General features: G+C 43.5%; 1 protein-coding gene across 3 annotated transcripts in view; it reads left to right on the top strand.

The window, feature by feature from the left end:
• daam1a (dishevelled associated activator of morphogenesis 1a) overlaps positions 1-17,738 on the top strand; it is an 89,821-nt gene that overhangs the window by 3,835 nt on the left and 68,248 nt on the right. For 2 of the 3 annotated variants that reach the window (XM_029675775.2, XM_029675773.2), the window contains exon 1: positions 8,389-9,039. The exons of the other annotated variant lie outside the window; for it this stretch is intronic. The gene's annotated coding sequence lies outside the window, so the exon portion shown is untranslated. Of the gene's footprint in view, positions 1-8,388; positions 9,040-17,738 lie in introns of those variants that run through there. 3 annotated transcript variants of the gene reach the window in all.

Below are 17,738 nucleotides of genomic sequence, written 5' to 3'. Positions count from 1 at the left end.
TTTATAGGACATGATATACACTTATAGATGCACCTATGTAGGGCTTTATGAAGCCTTCATAAGATGCACTTCAAATAAAGCGGGACTGAGTAATGGAGTAATTAATCCCATGGAAAACATATGAATATAATATCAGTAATAAATGATAATGAATGACTGACATCTGCTCTACCACTGTGACATCTGAAGATGTAGCCGTAGAGGGGACGTACAGAAGGGGTAGACGGTTGTAGAGAAAGGAGGTAGAGCATTCTACTCTAACTAGGCTAGTTGTTCATAAAACGTTCCAGTCTTGATCTAACTCTATGGCAATTGGGAAAGCCTTGCAAAAGAGAAACATTGTAGCTCTTCCGTTAAATGTGTAGAGGAGCTACCAATACCATTTGGCACAGTTCTTGTTGGTTCTATTTTTCCTCATAATGAAGTTATGATGTACTGTTTTTAGAATAGTTTTGTTGCTATGTCAAGATATTGATGAGGATAGATGAGCTATCTCACTCAGTGAAACCAAGCCAGTTGTTTTTCCTTCAGTGGTCGCTCAGCTTCTGCCTTTGCCTGTGAACTGCTGTGGAGAATGATTTACCAGAGTACTGTATGCTCTCTGCTGGACTTTAGTGTGTGTGTGTTTCACTCTCTGATTGTGTGTCTGTTCAAGACTTGCATATTTGCATGTGGTGGAGACAGACATTGCGTAATACCACAAGGTTGGTAGCAACACACCCCTTCCACCACCCACAGTAAAATCAGGCAGATAGGAGGAGCAACAGCGTGTGCGGTGGTTGCATCAGCCACCATTTAGTTTCTTTGTAGGACTAGTATGAAATGGATGGGACTATCCCAGAGGCCGCTATAGCCCTGCTCTGCCTGCGTTGCCCCACCCATTGAGCCCAGCCCTGTCGGCCCGGTGAGGCTCAACAATGGCCCAGTGTAGCTGTTTGAACTTCCCATTCTCTGTCTTTGTGCTTCAGTGGGGCTGGACAATGGTGTGATCTGGTGCTATTCATTTTCAGGCAGAGGCACAGCCTATCAGTCAGCTCCCCCCAACTTAAACCCTCTAGACCAGAGGACTGCCTCAGTGAACCCTGCTCTCTCCCCTCTCTGCTCCCCTAACCCCCCAGACGAGGTTGTCAACACCCACACTGCATAAATAAACATACAGAGATAGAGGCACTACCGACTGTTTTATAGGACTTTACACCCAACAGTGTAGCTGGGAAGTGTCCCTATTGCATAAAAGGTGCTTCATCGCTCTCTTTCTTCACTGTCTTATGCTCTGCGTCTTTGAGTAGGCGTGAGGAGCAGGCAGCTTGGAAATGTTTTGAATAACCTTCCATTGTTGGCAAGTGTGTTACAGTGCTATGCTTTGAATCATTAAACTCTCTTATTTGTTAATAGGGCAGAGAAAGTGTGAACAGGCATTCCGCTTAGAGGGACACACTACATCACCATACTCAGAAACAATGTCATCCTCACATACAAACTAAGCCAGTTCCTACTCTGATCCCGAACTATGAAGTTGTAACGGAATTACGCTGAGACTGTATGCCAAACAAAAACCATTCAAAGTTTAACAAACAACTCTATGCACAATGACTCATTTGAACAATTTACACAGTTAAAAAAAAAAAAAACTTTTACTGGAAAACTGTGCAGATGCAAAGTTTGGTAACAGAATTACAGTGAAATCTCCCTCCGTTTTGTTCTGTTACCAGACTTTGTATCTGCACAATTCTTCCTGTAAATGTGCTTTTGTAACATTTTCTGTGGAAATCGTGAAAAGTAATCATTCATATGCGTAGAGTTGTGTGGTTTGTTAAACTTTTAAATCAATGGTTTTTGTTTGGTATACATTTAAAGTAAAAAATCTGAGTCTCGTTAATCTGTCACCATGGAATTGCCCTTGGGGCAAGAGTGAAACTATCAAACTGTGAGCCAAAATGGTTTCCCACAAGGCCAGGCCTAAATAGATGAATGTCTGATTGTGACATGCTAACATAGAGCCCAGGTGGCATTCCACTGTGAATCACATTGAAAAACATTAGTTGTTTGTCACCAACATTCCAAGTAGGACGTCTCACAGACACTGTTGTTCCAAATGTCTGGGAGTGTTACAAAAGTTGAAGCAATGTGACTTGCCATGTTGCAATGATGCTTGATCGGTATGAATGATTGCTACAGTGTTGCTACAGACATGCACAGAATACCCCACATTTGCGTTGATGTTTTATAGTTATCTGTAGCTATCTGTCTATCAGTCCTGCTGCTCCTCGCTCCATGGTTGCTGTTTTCACTGACAACAACTACAGTATTTGCTTGCCTGTCAATGTCATTGCGAGTGGGGCAGTTGCTCACAGTGTGTGAGTTATTGTACTCTAAATATTGATGGGGTTTCCAAATAAAGCAAACCAATGGGATTGTTTTTGTAATGTTCATAATAAGAATTGATTTCCCATGGCACATCACTTTTGATCCAAGTTTGAGTCTTTTGTTAACCATCTGAACTTAGGCCTATATGGGCTGCAGGTGATTTATGTTTGATAGGACTCCTGATCTTGTGTAAGTTCTCCCAAATTGACGATAGGCCTCTATCATTCAATATGGACATGCTGTGCTTCCTATACCTGTGTCTCGTCCTCACTGTTCTCTTCATAAGATCATTTATAGGAAATGTTTTCTGTCATATTGGTACTTTCTGTGTAACTCCTTTGGTCAGAGGTAGAGCAGATGGGTGGGCTGACCTACTATACAGCACATGTCCTCCTCAAAGAATATCATATTCTGCTGAGGTCTGAGACATCCAGGTCCGCGTATCTTTCCAACATAAAACTTGATGTGGTTATAAATGTTCATATCCTGGATCGGTGAGGAGGATGTCAGGTAGCTCTGATCCTTTCAACAGATGGGAGGTGAATTGATGGCTACTGTCTGGTCTCTGACTCAATCCGAAGAACTGTCTTATGTTGGTCATGCATATCAAAATGTTCCAAACAAACTCTGACCTCTTAGAACTGTATTTTTAACTACCTCAAGTAGGAAGGAAGCTCTGTCTGATCTGTCCGAAGTGAACCAGGATTCTGAATTTGTTGTTGGTGCTACCATACATCATCTGTTTGCACTTTGTATCCTCAATGACTCAATGACACTGATTTCACCCTGAGTCTATACCTTGAGTAACTTACAGTAAGCAGATAAGGGATCTTCTGAACAATAACAACAAGTTTTAAGTTTTATGGCACAAGTACTTTGAAATGCCTTTCTTTCAAACTCAAAACCCAACAAAAATATGAAGAACACAATAAGTAAGTTAGCATACTATAAACAGGGTTAGTTCAAATACCATATTTACAATGTGCAGGGATACTGGATTAATGAAGGTATATATGTACAGGAGTAAGGTGACTTAGCTTCAAGATATAAGATAAGCAGAGTAGCAGCAGCTTGTATGTGAGTGGGTGTCCATGTGTGCAGAGGCAGTATAAATGTATGTGCATGTTATGTGTGAGTGGGCTGATGATGGCGTGAGTGTGTGAGTGTGTAGGGCTCTGGGAGTGTGTAGGGCTCTGGGAGTGTGTAGGGCTCGGTAAGTGTGCATAGAGACAAAAATAAAAAATAAAAAGGTCAATGAGGATACAAGGTTAACTCAGATGGTCTGTGTAGCTATTGTTAGCTATTTATCAGCCTTATGGCTTGGCGATTGAAGCTATTCAAGAGCCTGTTGGCTTCAGACTTGATGCACTGGTACCGCTTGCCGTGCAGAAGCAGGAGAAATAGTCTATGGCTTGGGTGGTTGGAGTCTTTTTTTCCCCGGGCCTTCTTACCACACCGCCTGATATAGATGTCCTGGATGGCAGGGAGCTTGGCCTCTGTGATGTACTGGGTTGTCTGCACCACCCTCTGTAGTGTCATGCGATCGAGGGCGCTGCAGTTGACATACCAGGCAGTGATGCAGCCAGTCAAAATCCTCTCAACGGTACAGCTGTAGAACTTTTGGAAGAGTCTTTAGTTATTTGCACACCGAGGAACTTGAAGCTCTCAACCTGCTACACTATGGCCCCGTCAATGTGGCGTACTAGCCCCCCGTTTCCTGTAGTCCACGATCAGCTCCTTGTTCTTGCTGACGTTGAGGGAGAGGTTGTTGCTCCGGCACCACACTGCCAGCTCCCTGTCAGCTGACTCATCATCTCCTGTGATCAGGCCTAGCACAGCTGTGTTGTCAGCAAACTTGATAATGGTGTTGGAGTCATGCGTGGCTACACTGTCGTGGGTGAATAGGGAGTACAGGAGGGGACTAAGCACATATCCCTGTGAGGCCCCTGTGTTGAGGGTTAGTGTGGCGGAGGTGGTTGCCTACCCTCACCACCTGGGATCAGCCCGTCAGGAAGTCCAGGGTCCAGTTGCAGAGGTAGGTGTTCAGACCTAGAGTCCTAAGCTTGGTGACGAGCTTGGAGGGCACACTGGTATTGAACGCTGAGCTGTAGTCAATGAACAGCATTCTCATATAGGTATTCCTCTTATCTAGGTGGGTGAGGACCGTGTGGAGAGCAATTGAGATTGTGTAATCTATGGATCTGTTGGGGCGGTATACAAATTGGAGTGGGTAAAGGGTGTCTCGGATGAGTTGATGTGTGCCATAATCAGCCTCTCAATGCACTTCATGATTACAGATGTGAGTGCTACAGGGTGGTAGTCATTGTGGCATGAAAACTTAAGAGTTCTTGAGAACAGGAATGATGGTGGTCATCTTAAACCATGTGGGGATTACAGACTGGGACAAGGAGAGGTTGAAAATGACTGTGAATACGCCTGCCAGCTGTTTTGCTCATGCTGAGAACACGCCCTGGAATACAGTCGGGTAACATGGGGAGGTACAGAGGGATGAAACCAGACTGCCTCTTGCTGACTATCTCCAGTCAGCCGAGGGATTGTGTGATTGGATGATATATACATTCTTTTAAATGTTGTTAGTATCCTGCATACAAACAGGGTCTGTGTCCCAATTCTTTATCCTTCTTGTGCACTTGCCCACATCCCATTAAAAGGAAATGACTGATGTGAAGAAATATGATGGAAACTCTCTATAGCGTATGCTTATGCGTATCAAATGCTATTTACTGTAGATCTGTTCAGAGGCGTGCACAAGTGTACACTTCCCAGAAAATTGGGATGCAGGCAGGGTAAATATGTTTCTCACAGTGAACAGTGTTATGGCTATCTAAGTTAAGTGTCTGACAGCTCACTTCACTGTGCTAATGAGGCCGCAGCTAACTGGACTAAAGTGCCCTGCTCATGACAGCGACAGGACACAGCTTGTTCCACAGCACGACTGGGACCCGAGCAAAGCAGTGCCATGTGTTTCAGCCCACTGTAATTCTCACAGTGGGATGGTCATCATGTTTGGATGTTTCATGAAACATTTGATGATTAGTGTTTACATCCTGGTGAAGTTCTAACTATGTCCTGTAACTAACCAAAAGCCCTATTCATCACAGCAGACGTCTGTCATAATGTTGGATTCAGCTGGAAATGTGTATGTGCGATTGAGACATTGTGTTATTGATTGTGTCAGATTATGAGCCATTGTGAGATTTGTCTCCAGAGCTTGCTGATATTCCAGGTCAGGTTACTGAGGTCTGTGTGTCACTCAGTTTATCCTGTTGAGGCATGCCCAGAGGGAAAAACAAGACTCCCTTCACGGAACTGTTTACTGAAACACAGTTTAGGAGATTCTAAACGGCTGTGAACATAGCATGCATGAAACATGCACAGGATGTTTTATTTCCCAGGCTTTTCAACCACTTTCATAAAAAATGGCTCTAATATCCCATATATCCCATTAAAAGGCAGTATGTCTGTAATCAGAGGAGTGTTTTTGCAGCCGCGTGATATGATGACTGTGTGTGTGTGTGCGTGCGTGTGTGTTCGTCCATCTGTGGCATTCCTCTACAGTCTTCACAGACAGACGCTGACAGTGAGTCAGTTAGTCCGTCCCAGAGAGGGAATGCATCATGACCAGTTTGTTTCATTACAACAGTGATGGTGGCCATGTTATTTACTAGGAGCCTGGCAGGCTTCAGGCTGTGTGAATGAGACTGAGGGAGAGCTGTCCTCAGCTGTCTGGCCCCACAGGGGAATGTCAGTCTGTCTGACCACTCACCAGTTGGTATCAGCTAGCCACTGAGCCTCTGCAGACTGGGCAGGCATCCGTAGACAGCCAGGCCAGCCCAGGGTGCTGACTGCTGGCAAACACTGGTTCTCTCTCTGAGGGCAGCCAGGTCCTGCTCTGTGTGATTCTGTGACATGGACAAAGTCCTCTTTCTAGAGGGGAGGAGGATTGCTGAGTCCATTGAATAGCTTGTAACGGGCTCCATTAGATTGGCTCCTTTTTGATACCATGGGATACTTTTCAATGACTTGTGTCCACATACTAGTCGACTCTAGACCACCAGTTGTCGGAGCATTGTGTCCCAGTATCTCTGTGTGCCATTCATTTCACAGCATGGTGAGATTATAGATAAGTTGCTCTCTGCTTGTTAATTGTCATCGATACACTGTGTGTCGTGAATGATGCTGTATTTTCCAACAGCCTAGTGAATGAGACTTTGTACACCAGAGGGCTTTGCACTGAGAGAGGGCTGAGGCATGTGCCCGAGTTAATAAAATCAAAAAATCAGAGCAAGCCTTTATCCATTGGCTCATAAAGAGGATTCTGGCAGCAGGGGAAACCCCCTTTTATTCCTCTACTTAGCAACTATCTGAGAACACCAACATGAGAGCGAATGCTGCTGGGTATTATTTGGGCAAAGGTCAGTCATCCACAGGAACACTAGCATGCTGTTTACGGACTGCAGTGGACAGAGGACGCAGCCCAAATAGCACCCTATTCCCTATTTAGTGCACCACTTTTGACCAGGGCCCATAGGGTCCATAAGGTGCCATTTGGGATCAACAGAGTTACTTGCTGTAACCTTTTAAGCTCAACATTGCGTTACTGCTATGTTTTTATCAGCTCCAACGTTGGGCAACTGTTGCAGATGTATTCCTCAGGGAAGTTTCAGTGTGTTTTGCAAATCTAAAATGCTTGAAATCATACCCCCACCTTACATTGGGTGTAGTATTGCAGTGTGTATAGTAGAGTATTGGTATAGTAGAGTATTGGTATAGTAGAGTATTGGTATAGTAGAGTATTGGTATAGTAGACTACTGTGTTCCTTTTTTATTGATATGAGTCAAATGGGTGGGGAAAATGATCCCAAAGGTGATTATCCACTTGAATCACAATCGTAGTCTTCCGTGTTTAACCTAACCCCTCTGAATCAGAGAGGTGCAGGGGGCTGCCTTAATCGACTTAGATTTTTCCACCTTGCTGGCTCGGGGATTCAAGCCAGCGACCTTTCCGGTTACTGGCCCAACACTCTTAACTGCTAGGTTACCTGCTGTACGTACTGGAATGCATTCAACTGAAATGTGTCTTCCGTGTTTAACCTAACCCCTCTGAATCAGAGAGGTGCAGGGGGCTGCCTTAATCGACTTAGATTTTTCCACCTTGCTGGCTCGGGGATTCAAGCCAGCGACCTTTCCGGTTACTGGCCCAACACTCTTAACTGCTAGGTTACCTGCTGTACGTACTGGTGGTGGTTGGTGGGAAATTGAGTCTTGAAGCAGATTGAAAGGATTGCCTCAGAGGCAGATACAGTATGTGTGTGTGTGTGTGTGTGTGTGTGTGTGTGTGTGTGTGTGTGTGTGTGTGTGTGTGTGTGTGTGTGTGTGTGTGTATGTGTCTATCTATCGTGCGTGTGTGTGTCTATCGTGTGTGTGTGTGTGTGTGTGTGTGTGTGTGTGTCTCTGGTCTGTCTGTCTGTCGTGTGTGTCAAACAGTAGTGTGATATGTTCTTGGTGAGGAAAGCCCTCATTACTCCCTTAATAGCTTAGTATTCTGAGAAAATGATAGGACATGAACTCTGTCTGTCTGGTGGATGGAAGGCAGGATGACAGATCCATCCATTGTAGCGCAATGTAAGTTACGTTGGCCTAGTCTGTGAAGTGATTGATTGTCAGTGATAGATAATATGTTAGGGTGTGTGATGAGTCGATCTTCTACAATAGAGCTCCTGCTAGTGTAACCCAATCTGGATACAGATGGTCCATGTCACTAAGAGTATTGATCTTTCAATATGGAAGGAAACACACACACACACACACACACACACACACACACACACACACACACACACACACACACACACACACACACACACACACACACACACACACTTCTCTAAGTGGAACAGAAAGAAAGCTGAGAGCAGTGGGAGGAGCCCAGCTCTGACTCCCTCCAATAGAAACACTGGGGGGTGTGGCATGGCATAGGGATGAGGGCTGGCTGACTGCAGCAGCAGCAGAAGCCAACATCAGTGGGTTTGTGTGTCTCTGTCCATAGGCTCAGAGCAGTGTGGACTGACGGCCTGTGTGCTGTCTCAGTGTAGTCACTTCCAGAGATCGTTTAAGTGGGGAGACTTTACTGGATTACAGTGAGTTAGACTTGGATAGATTGATAGGTCCAAATGTTACTGTAGAATAGAGAAGCAGTTCTGTGTGATAGATAGTTTGCAACTGACTGTGAGGCTGTGTATTTATGTGCAGACAGAGGAGTTGGCTCGACTACAGCTACAGTTCAGTGACCACGCTTCACTGACTCAACCCGTGGATGTCACAATGCTATGTCCATGCTGAGGAGGTCTTTCTGTTCCGAGCTGTTCTGCTGGATGAGGCTGGAGCTGGATGTGTTTCTCTCCTTTCCTGGACTGTGATTGTGGTGATCTCACTGCTGGAGACATAGGAAGCTCTGTCTTCAGCTCTTCTCACATTCTCGGTCATCTGGTCTCTAGTAGCGCTGGCTGCCTGCCTGTAGAAAGCAGAGAGCAGAACAGAGAGCAGAGCAGGACTCACTCTGTTCTGTGGAGCTTGTTTCGCTGCCTGGACTGGACTTTATAACGAGGATGTTTACCCATATAAGAGGATCTATTGCTGTTGTGTAAAAAGGTAAGATTGTTTAAAAATGTTTCAATGAAAGCATTACAAGACTTCTGGCTGTATGGTATTCAACAGGGGAACAACAACACTCGCACAGTAATGGATCTTAGTGGATATCTGTGGCTGCTTCTGTTTCTCTATGGACAACGAACTGTAAGGGAAGCATAAGTAGTGTGCTTCTGGCACAGTGGAATTCTACTCCCTTTTACTCCCTCTGTATTTAGGCAGCTATGTGCTCAGAATGTGTCTGTCATAATTCAAGGGAAAACAACACTCCGTCTGTCTCTGTGTGGTGTGAGCTGGGAATGCAGGGAACCCTGAACAAAAAAAACTATAATGAGACTTGTATGCATTTCTTCCTAGGGTGAGCCAACACACACACACACACACAGACAGACAGACAGACAGACAGACAGACAGACAGACAGACAGACAGACAGACAGACAGACAGACAGACAGACAGACAGACAGACAGACAGACAGGCAGACAGACAGCACGTCAGATTGTTTATCATAAGTCCACCGCTGCACCGTTTGAGTGTTACTGTTTTTAGGATCTCTGGGTGTTACTGTGGGTGTTAGCATGGTTCTGTTTGTGACTGGAACTCTGGTCTGGCATTCACCACTGTGTGTTTGAGTTGGAGGTGGAGTTTTTCTAACAGTACTAGAGCTAGGCTGTGAGAAAGGTCAATGGGTCTAAGAACTTTGGCCTTGTGTTAATAATACCCCTGACTGTTCTGAGTTAGTAGTTTCCCTATCGCTATTTTTCTATGAAGAGTGAGGGCATGGGGCAGTTGGCTTTTGGCTGTGTCCTGATTTGAATATACTGTCACCTCCTTATCTGCTCAATATTGCATCCGTTTCCAAGGGGATGGATGGCTGAATGGATGTTGTTAGATGCTTAGCCCCTGTATGAAGCAGCTCGGTCACTACTGTTTGCCCCCAACACACACACACACACACACACACACACACACACACACACACACACACACACACACACACACACACACACACACACACACACACACACACACACACACACTGCCCAGAGACTCCCACCCATCTTTGATTGGCAGCTGGGGGACCCATGCAGCCGAAGCTTAGCCTATAAAAACTCATTACTCACACTGGTCCTTGTTCAATCCCAGCGACTCATCCCGCTGGATTAGCACATGTAATGCAGGCAGGGCTCTGAATCAGAAACAGCACTGGCAACAAGGGAGGAGAGCAGTAGGTATCCAGGGTCCTGGGGAAAAGGATGAGTTTAGAAAATTGGGAGTTAGCTCAGATATGGCTGAATGAGAGGGAGGGATCAAGTCTGGGATGGTGAAGAGTGTGTATATGTGTGGTTGGTTTTCATCAGAGGCATCTAAACCAGCCGTGGTGTGTGTGTGTGTGTGTAACTGCATTCCTGCAGGGACCAGGGACTGTATGCCTCTGGTTATTTCATGAGTGGGATGGAAGAGGGCTGGAGGCATCCCCCTATTGGCTTGACATTTGACCCTTCTATCAGAGCCCAGGGGAACTAAGAGCCGATTGGCCTGTCAGCACCCTGCTAATATTGATCTTAGCAACTCTCTAGACCCTGAGTGCTCCACTCTGCTCCACTCTGCAGTCTGAGTGATCTGATCCCAATGGCATTCTGTCAGGAGAGCACCAAAACAGCTCCGACCGACCAAAATCAATTCCAAATGTTCCCGACTCTAACCAAAATGTAACACACATGTCGCTAGCTAGGCTATATGACCTGGTCTGCGTCCCAAATGGTACGCAATTCCCTATGGGCCCTGATCGAAAGTAGTACACTATATAGGGAAAATGGTTCCATTTGGGATGCAGCCCTGGGTGGTTTTCAGATCCAGCGAATAGGAAATTGCCCCCCTATTACCTCTGACACACATGCCTGTCTATTTCTGTCCTTGCTTCCTTTCCTCACCAAGTGGTTCCAATGATGGTGTCCAGATCATCTCCATTATAATGTGATCTGACAATAAGATGAGCTAGTTTTCCATCCATGCAGTGAGTGAATAGGTCACATGGTAAAATGTGTGTGTTTTATAAATCTAGTATCTACTGTTGCGCCGAACGATGAGTTCTAAATAGACACACTTAGCCTCCTTTTGATGACATATTGACAGAGATTAAATCAATCAAGGGACTTGCGGGGTTCATTACGTAAAACGCATCCCATGGTCTGATTGACTGACCTCGTTGAACTGGACAGGTTAGCCTGCACTGACTTCTCTCTCTTATGTAATACTCTAAATGGGTTGTCCTGGGTTTCGCAATATCGTTTGATCACTTAAAAGGTCTGGCTTCTAAGGGGAGGTCTGTGCTGTGCTCAATGCACAATGCAACAGGCTTCCTCAGTACCCGGGTTATCATTCCATTCATGTTGATGGTGTCGACATCACAGGGGTCTGAGCTTCAGATATATTCACCCACATTATTTAAAATGACTGATAAATGCATTAGTTTTTTCGGGTAGGATCGATTGATTAGATTACCTGCAGTGCAAATGTAAATCATTCACATGTATGAATCACCATCAATCAGAACATAGATGAAGATTGTTTAGGTGATGACATCTTACATTTCTCTACCGGTGCTGGCCACATAAATAAGTCAATAAATATATATATATATACACTACCATTCAAAAGTCTGGGGTCCTTGTTTTTGAAAGAAAAGCTATTTTTTGTCCATTAAAATAACATCAAATTGATCAGAAATACAGTGTAGACATTGTTGTAATGTTGTAAAGGACTCTTGTAGCTGGAAAAAAAATGAATATCTACATAGGCGTACATCACTCCTGTGTTCCAATGGCATGTTGTGTTAGCTAATCCAAGTTTATCATTTTAAAAGGCTAATTGATCATTAGAAAACCCTTTTGCAATTATGTTAGCACAGTTGAAAACTGTTGTTTAAACCGATTAAAGAAGCAATAAAACTGTCCTGACTAGTTGAGTGTCTGGAGCATCAGCATTTGTGGGTTCGATTACAGGCTCCAAATGGCCAGAAACAAAGAACTTTCTTCTGAAACGCGTCAGTCTATTCTTGTTCTGAGAAATGAAGGCTATTCCACGCGAGAAATTGCCAAGAAACTGAAGATCTCGTACAATGCCGTGTAATACTCCCTTCACAGAACAGCGCAAACTGGCTCCAATCAGAATTGAAAGAGGTGTGGGAGGCCCCGGTGCACAACTGAGCAAGAGGACAAGTACATTAGAGTGTCTAGTTTGAGAAACAGACGCCTCACAAGTCCACAACTGGCAGCTTCATTAAATAGTACCTGCAAAACACCAGTCACAATGTCAACAGGGGAGATGCAACTCCGGGATGCTGGCCTTCTAGGCAGAGTTGCAAAGAAAAAGTCATATCTCAGACTGGCCAATAAAAATAAAAGATTAAGATGGGCAAAAGAACACAGACACTAGACAGAGGAAGATTGGTAAAACGTGTTATGGACAGACTAATCTAAGTTTGAGGTGTTCGGATCACAAAGAAGAACATTTGTGAGATGCAGAAAAAATGAAAAGATGCTGGAAGAGTGCTTGACGCAATCTGTTAAGTATGGTGGAGGCAATGTGATGGTCTGGGGTGTCTTTGGTTGTGGTAAAGTGGGAGATTTTTACAGGGTTAAATGGATCTTGAAAAAGGATGGCTATTACTTAATTGGAGCCAATATCCTCCTACAACACGACAATGGCCCAAAGCACAGCTCCAAACTATGCAATAACTATTTAGGGAAGAAGGAGTCAGCTGGCATTCTGTCTATAATGGAGTGGCCAGCACAGTCACTGGATCTCAACCTTATTGAGCTGTTGTGGGAGCAGCTTGACCGTATGGTACGTAAAAGTGCCCATCAAGCCAATCCAACTTGTGGGATGTGCTTCAGGAAGCATGGGGTGAAATCTCTTCAGATTACCTCAACATATTGACAACTAGAATGCCAAAGGTCTGCAAGGCTGTAATTGCTGCAAATGGAGGATTCTTTGATGATAGCAAAGTTTGAAGGACACAATTATATTATTTCAATTAAGAATCATTATTTATAACCTTGTCAACTTCTTGACTATATTTCCTATTCATTTAGCTCATTTCATGTATGTTTTCAAGGAAAACAAGGACATTTCTAAGTGACCCCAAACTTATGAATGGTAGTGTACAGTTGAAGTCGGAAGTTAACATACACTTAGGTTGGAGTCATTAAAACTCGTTTTGTAAACCACTCCACAAATTTCTTGTTAACAAACTATAGTTTTGCCAAGTCGGTTAGGACATCTACTTTGTGCATGACACAAGTCATTTTTCCAACAATTGTTTACAGACAGATTATTTCACTTAAAATTCACTGTATCACAATTCCAGTGGGTCAGAAGTTTACATACACTAAGTTGACTGTGCCTTTAAACAGCTTGGAAAATCCCAGAAAATGATGTCATGGCTTTAGAAGCTTCTGATAGGATAATTGACATCATTTGAGTCAATTGGAGGTGTACCTGTGGATATATTTCAAGGCCTACCTTCAAACTTAGTGCCTCTTTGCTTGACATCATGGGAAAATCAAATGAAATCAGACAAGACCTCAGAAAAAAGATTGTAGACCTCCACAAGTCTTGTTCATCCTTGGGAGCAATTTCCAAATGCCTGAAAGTACCACGTTCATCTGTACAAGCAATAGTATGCAAGTATAAACCCTATGGGACCATGCAGCCATCATACCGCTCAGGAAGGAGACGTGCTCTGTCTCCTAGAGATTAATGTACTTTGGTGCGAAAAGTGCAAATTCATCCCAGAACAACAGCAAAGGACCTTGTGAAGATGCTGGAGGAAACAGGTACAAAAGTATCAGTATCCACAGTAAAACTAGTTCTACATCGACATAACCTGAAAGGCCGCTCAGCAAGGAAGAAGCCACTGCTCCAAAACTGCCATAAAAAAGGCCAGACTACTATGGGGACAAAGATTGCACTGTTTTAAGAAATGTCCTCTGGTCTGATGAAACAAAAATAGAACTTATTGGCCATAATGACCATCGTTATGTTTGGAGGAAAAAGGGGGAGGCTTGCAAGCCGAAGAACACCATTCCAACGTGAAGCATGGGGGTGGCAGCATACTTTTGTGGGGGTGCTTTGCTGCAGGAGGGACTGGTGCACTTCAAAAAAATAGATGGCATCATGAGGTAGGAAAATTATGTGGATCTATTGAAGCAACATCTCAAGACATCAGTCAGGAAGTTAAAGCTTGGTCGCAAATGAGTCTGTGGACAATGACCCCCAAGCATGCTTCCAAAGTTGTGGCAAAATGGCTTAAAGACAACAAAGTCAAGGTATTGGAGTGGCCTTCACAAAGCCCTGACCTCACTCCTATAGAAAATGTGTGGGCAGAACTGAAAAAGCGTGTCCGAGTAAGGAGGCCTACAAACCTGACTCAGTTACACCAGCTCTGCCAGGAGGAATGGGCCAAAATTCACCCAACTTATTTTGGGAAGCGTGTGGAAGGCTACCCTAAACATTTGACCCAAGTTAAACAATTATATATCACACACACACACACACACACACACACACACACACACACACACACACACACACACACACACACACACACACACACACACACACACACACACACACACACAGTACTAGTCAAAAGTTGAACACACCTACTTATTCAAGGGTTTTTCTTTATATTTACTATTTTCTACATTGTGGAGTAATAGTGAAGACATCAAATCTATGAAATAACACATATGGAATCATGTAGTAACCAAAAAAGTGTTAAACCTATCGAAATATATTATATATTTGAGATTCTTCAGTTGCTACCCTTTGCCTTGATGACAGCTTTGCACACTCTTAGCATTCTCTCAACCAACTTCATGAGGTAGTTAACTGGAATGCATTTCAGTTAACAGCTGTGCCTTGTTAAATACATTTGTGGAATTTCCTTCTTAATGCATTTTAGCCAATCAGTTGTGTTGTGACAAGGTAGGAGTGGTATACAGAAGATATACCTATTTTGTAAAATACCAAGTCCATATTAGGCCGTGGACAGCTCAAATAAGCAAAGAGAAATGACAGTCCATTATTACTTTAAGACATGAAGGTCAGTCAAGTGTTTAACAAATCAAAATATTAATGTTTAGAGCCTGGAATGAGTAGGTGTGTCCAAACTTTTGACTGGTACTGTATATATTTTTTTATTTTAGTAATTTAGCAGATGCTCTTTTCCAGAGTGACTTACCGTTAGTGCATTCATCTTAAGATAGCTATGTGAGAACCACATATCACAGTCCTAGTACATTTTTCCTCAATCAAAATCAAATCAAATGTTATTTGTCACATGCTTTGTAAAAAACAGGTGTAGACTAATAGTGAATTGCATAATTACAGGCCATTTCCAACAATGTAGAGAGAAAGAAAAATAGAGAAATAATAGAAAATTAAAACACATAATAATAGATATACAATGAGTAACGATAATTTGGCTATATACTGTACACGGGGTACCAGTACTGAGTCGATGTGCAGGAGTACAAGGTAATTGAGGTAGAAATGTGTATATACATGGATAACGAAGAATAAAGTGACTGGGCAACAGGATAGATAATAAACAGTAGCAGCAGCGTATTTGGTGAGTCAAAAAACAGTGAGTGCAAAAAGGGTCAATGGAGATACCCAAATATCTGGCCAGACTAACTGTTTAACTAACTATTTATCAGTCTTACGGCTTGGGGGTAGAAGCTGTTCGTTGTCCTGTTAGTTCCAGACTTCGGTACCACTTGCCGTGTGGTAGCAGAGAGAACAGTCTATGACTTGGGTGGCTGGTAATTTTTAGGGCCTTCCTCTGACACAGCCTGGTATAGAGGTCCTGTATGGCAGGGAGCTCGGGCCCAGTGATGTACTGGGCCATCCACACTACACTCTGTAGCGCCTTTGCAGTCGGATGCCAAGCAGTTGCAATAGCTATCAGTAAAGTCAGAGGTAGTAAGGGGGGTGGGACAAAATTCAAGTGGAAGTATTCAACATTCAAAGATACTAATAAAAGAAAGGCCCACAAAAAGTATAGTGCTCTTGTGTTTTATTCGTGCACCCAATCTCAACCCTTGGCATGGGCTTCTGGCAGTGAAATGTCTATGGTGGATAGAGTTCAGTACATCATGAGGCTGGGAGTGGGAGCTTGGCTCTGGCTGTGGTTCGCCTGTCATTAGCAGACAGAGACAGGCATGTGATGGGGAAACCTCAGGGGATAGCAAGTCTGCTCTCTCTATGGGTTTGCCCAGCCTAGTGAACCCAGTCTTTCCTGTTAGAACCCTGCTTCACGTATTCTGTGTCCCAAACGGCACCCTTTTCCCTATATAGGGCACTACTTTAGACCAGGGCCCATAGGCAGTGCACTATGTAGGGAGTAGGGTGCTACTTGGGATGCAGACACCAGTACATGTTCATAGTAGTATAATGGGGAATTTAAAACATGAATAAATAAACACACTGACTGGAGGTGAATTAGGACTTGTTTCTACATTCCACATCATCATAATAAAGGTGCATCTCCATGGTTGTAATCACAGTGTCTGCTGTCTGGCTGTCTTAACTTCAGCTCTTTGATATCTCAACTTGGACATCCCGTGCAAAGCGGAGAGGAGAGCACGGGTGGAACTCATGTCTTGCTATCTGTAGAACACACTGAACAACTCCGCTATGCTGGAGTAACATTTTTCAGATGGTTGTGCAACTTGTTGATGACACTGAGAAGGCAGCTTGATGCATGTTCATTCCCTGTCATTATTCATCAGATTGTTATGCGTATTGTACATGAATCATACTGAATGGGTTCAGATTATAACCTCTTCTACGCGACAGTTAAATTGTAGAGACTGATTGTTCTATAGCTTTGTTTATCTACAGGACGGTCAAACATGAATGTTATTGTGGCAAAACATTGTTATTGTATTATTGTCCTGAGTCTGACAGCCCTGGACTAAGTGGAGATCTATCCATGAGTTTAGAATAATGTTTTGTTGCAGACTTGGTCCCCACACACTTGATGAACAGACATTCTTACTGGATACCATGCAGTGTGCCTGTCTATATCAATTCAATTTCAATTTCAATTCAAGGGGTTTTATTGGCATGGGAAACGTGTTAACATTGCCAAAGCAAGTGAGGCAGATAATAGAGGTCGAACGATTAATCGGAATGGCCGATTAATTAGGGCCGATTTCAAATTTTCATAACAATCAGAAATCGGTATTTTCGGACACCGATTTGGACATTGTTTTAAAAAAAAAATGTTTTTTTACACCTTGATTTAATCTTTATTTAAATAGGCAAGTCAGTTAAGAACACATTCTTATTTTCAATGACAGCCTGGGAACGGTGGGTTAACTGCCTCGTTCGGGGGCAGAACGACAGATTTTTACCTTGTCAGCTCGGGGATTCAATCTTGCAACCTTACATTTAACTAGTCCAACGCTCTAACCACCTGCCTCTCATTGCACTCCACGAGGAACCTGCCTGTTACGCGAATGCAGTAAGCCAAGGTAAGTTGCTAGCTAGCATTAAAACAATCAATCAATCAATCATAATCACTAGTTAACTATACATGGTTGATGATATTACTAGTTTATCTAGCGTGTCCTGCGTTGCATATAATCGATGCGTATCGTTGCTCCAATGTGTACCTAACCATAAAC

Source organism: Oncorhynchus nerka, linkage group LG12 (genome assembly GCF_034236695.1).
Source record: "Oncorhynchus nerka isolate Pitt River linkage group LG12, Oner_Uvic_2.0, whole genome shotgun sequence".
NCBI lineage: Eukaryota > Metazoa > Chordata > Actinopteri > Salmoniformes > Salmonidae > Oncorhynchus > Oncorhynchus nerka.
Note: the sequence above shows the minus strand (reverse complement) of the source record. Positions and strands in the feature narration are given on the sequence as shown.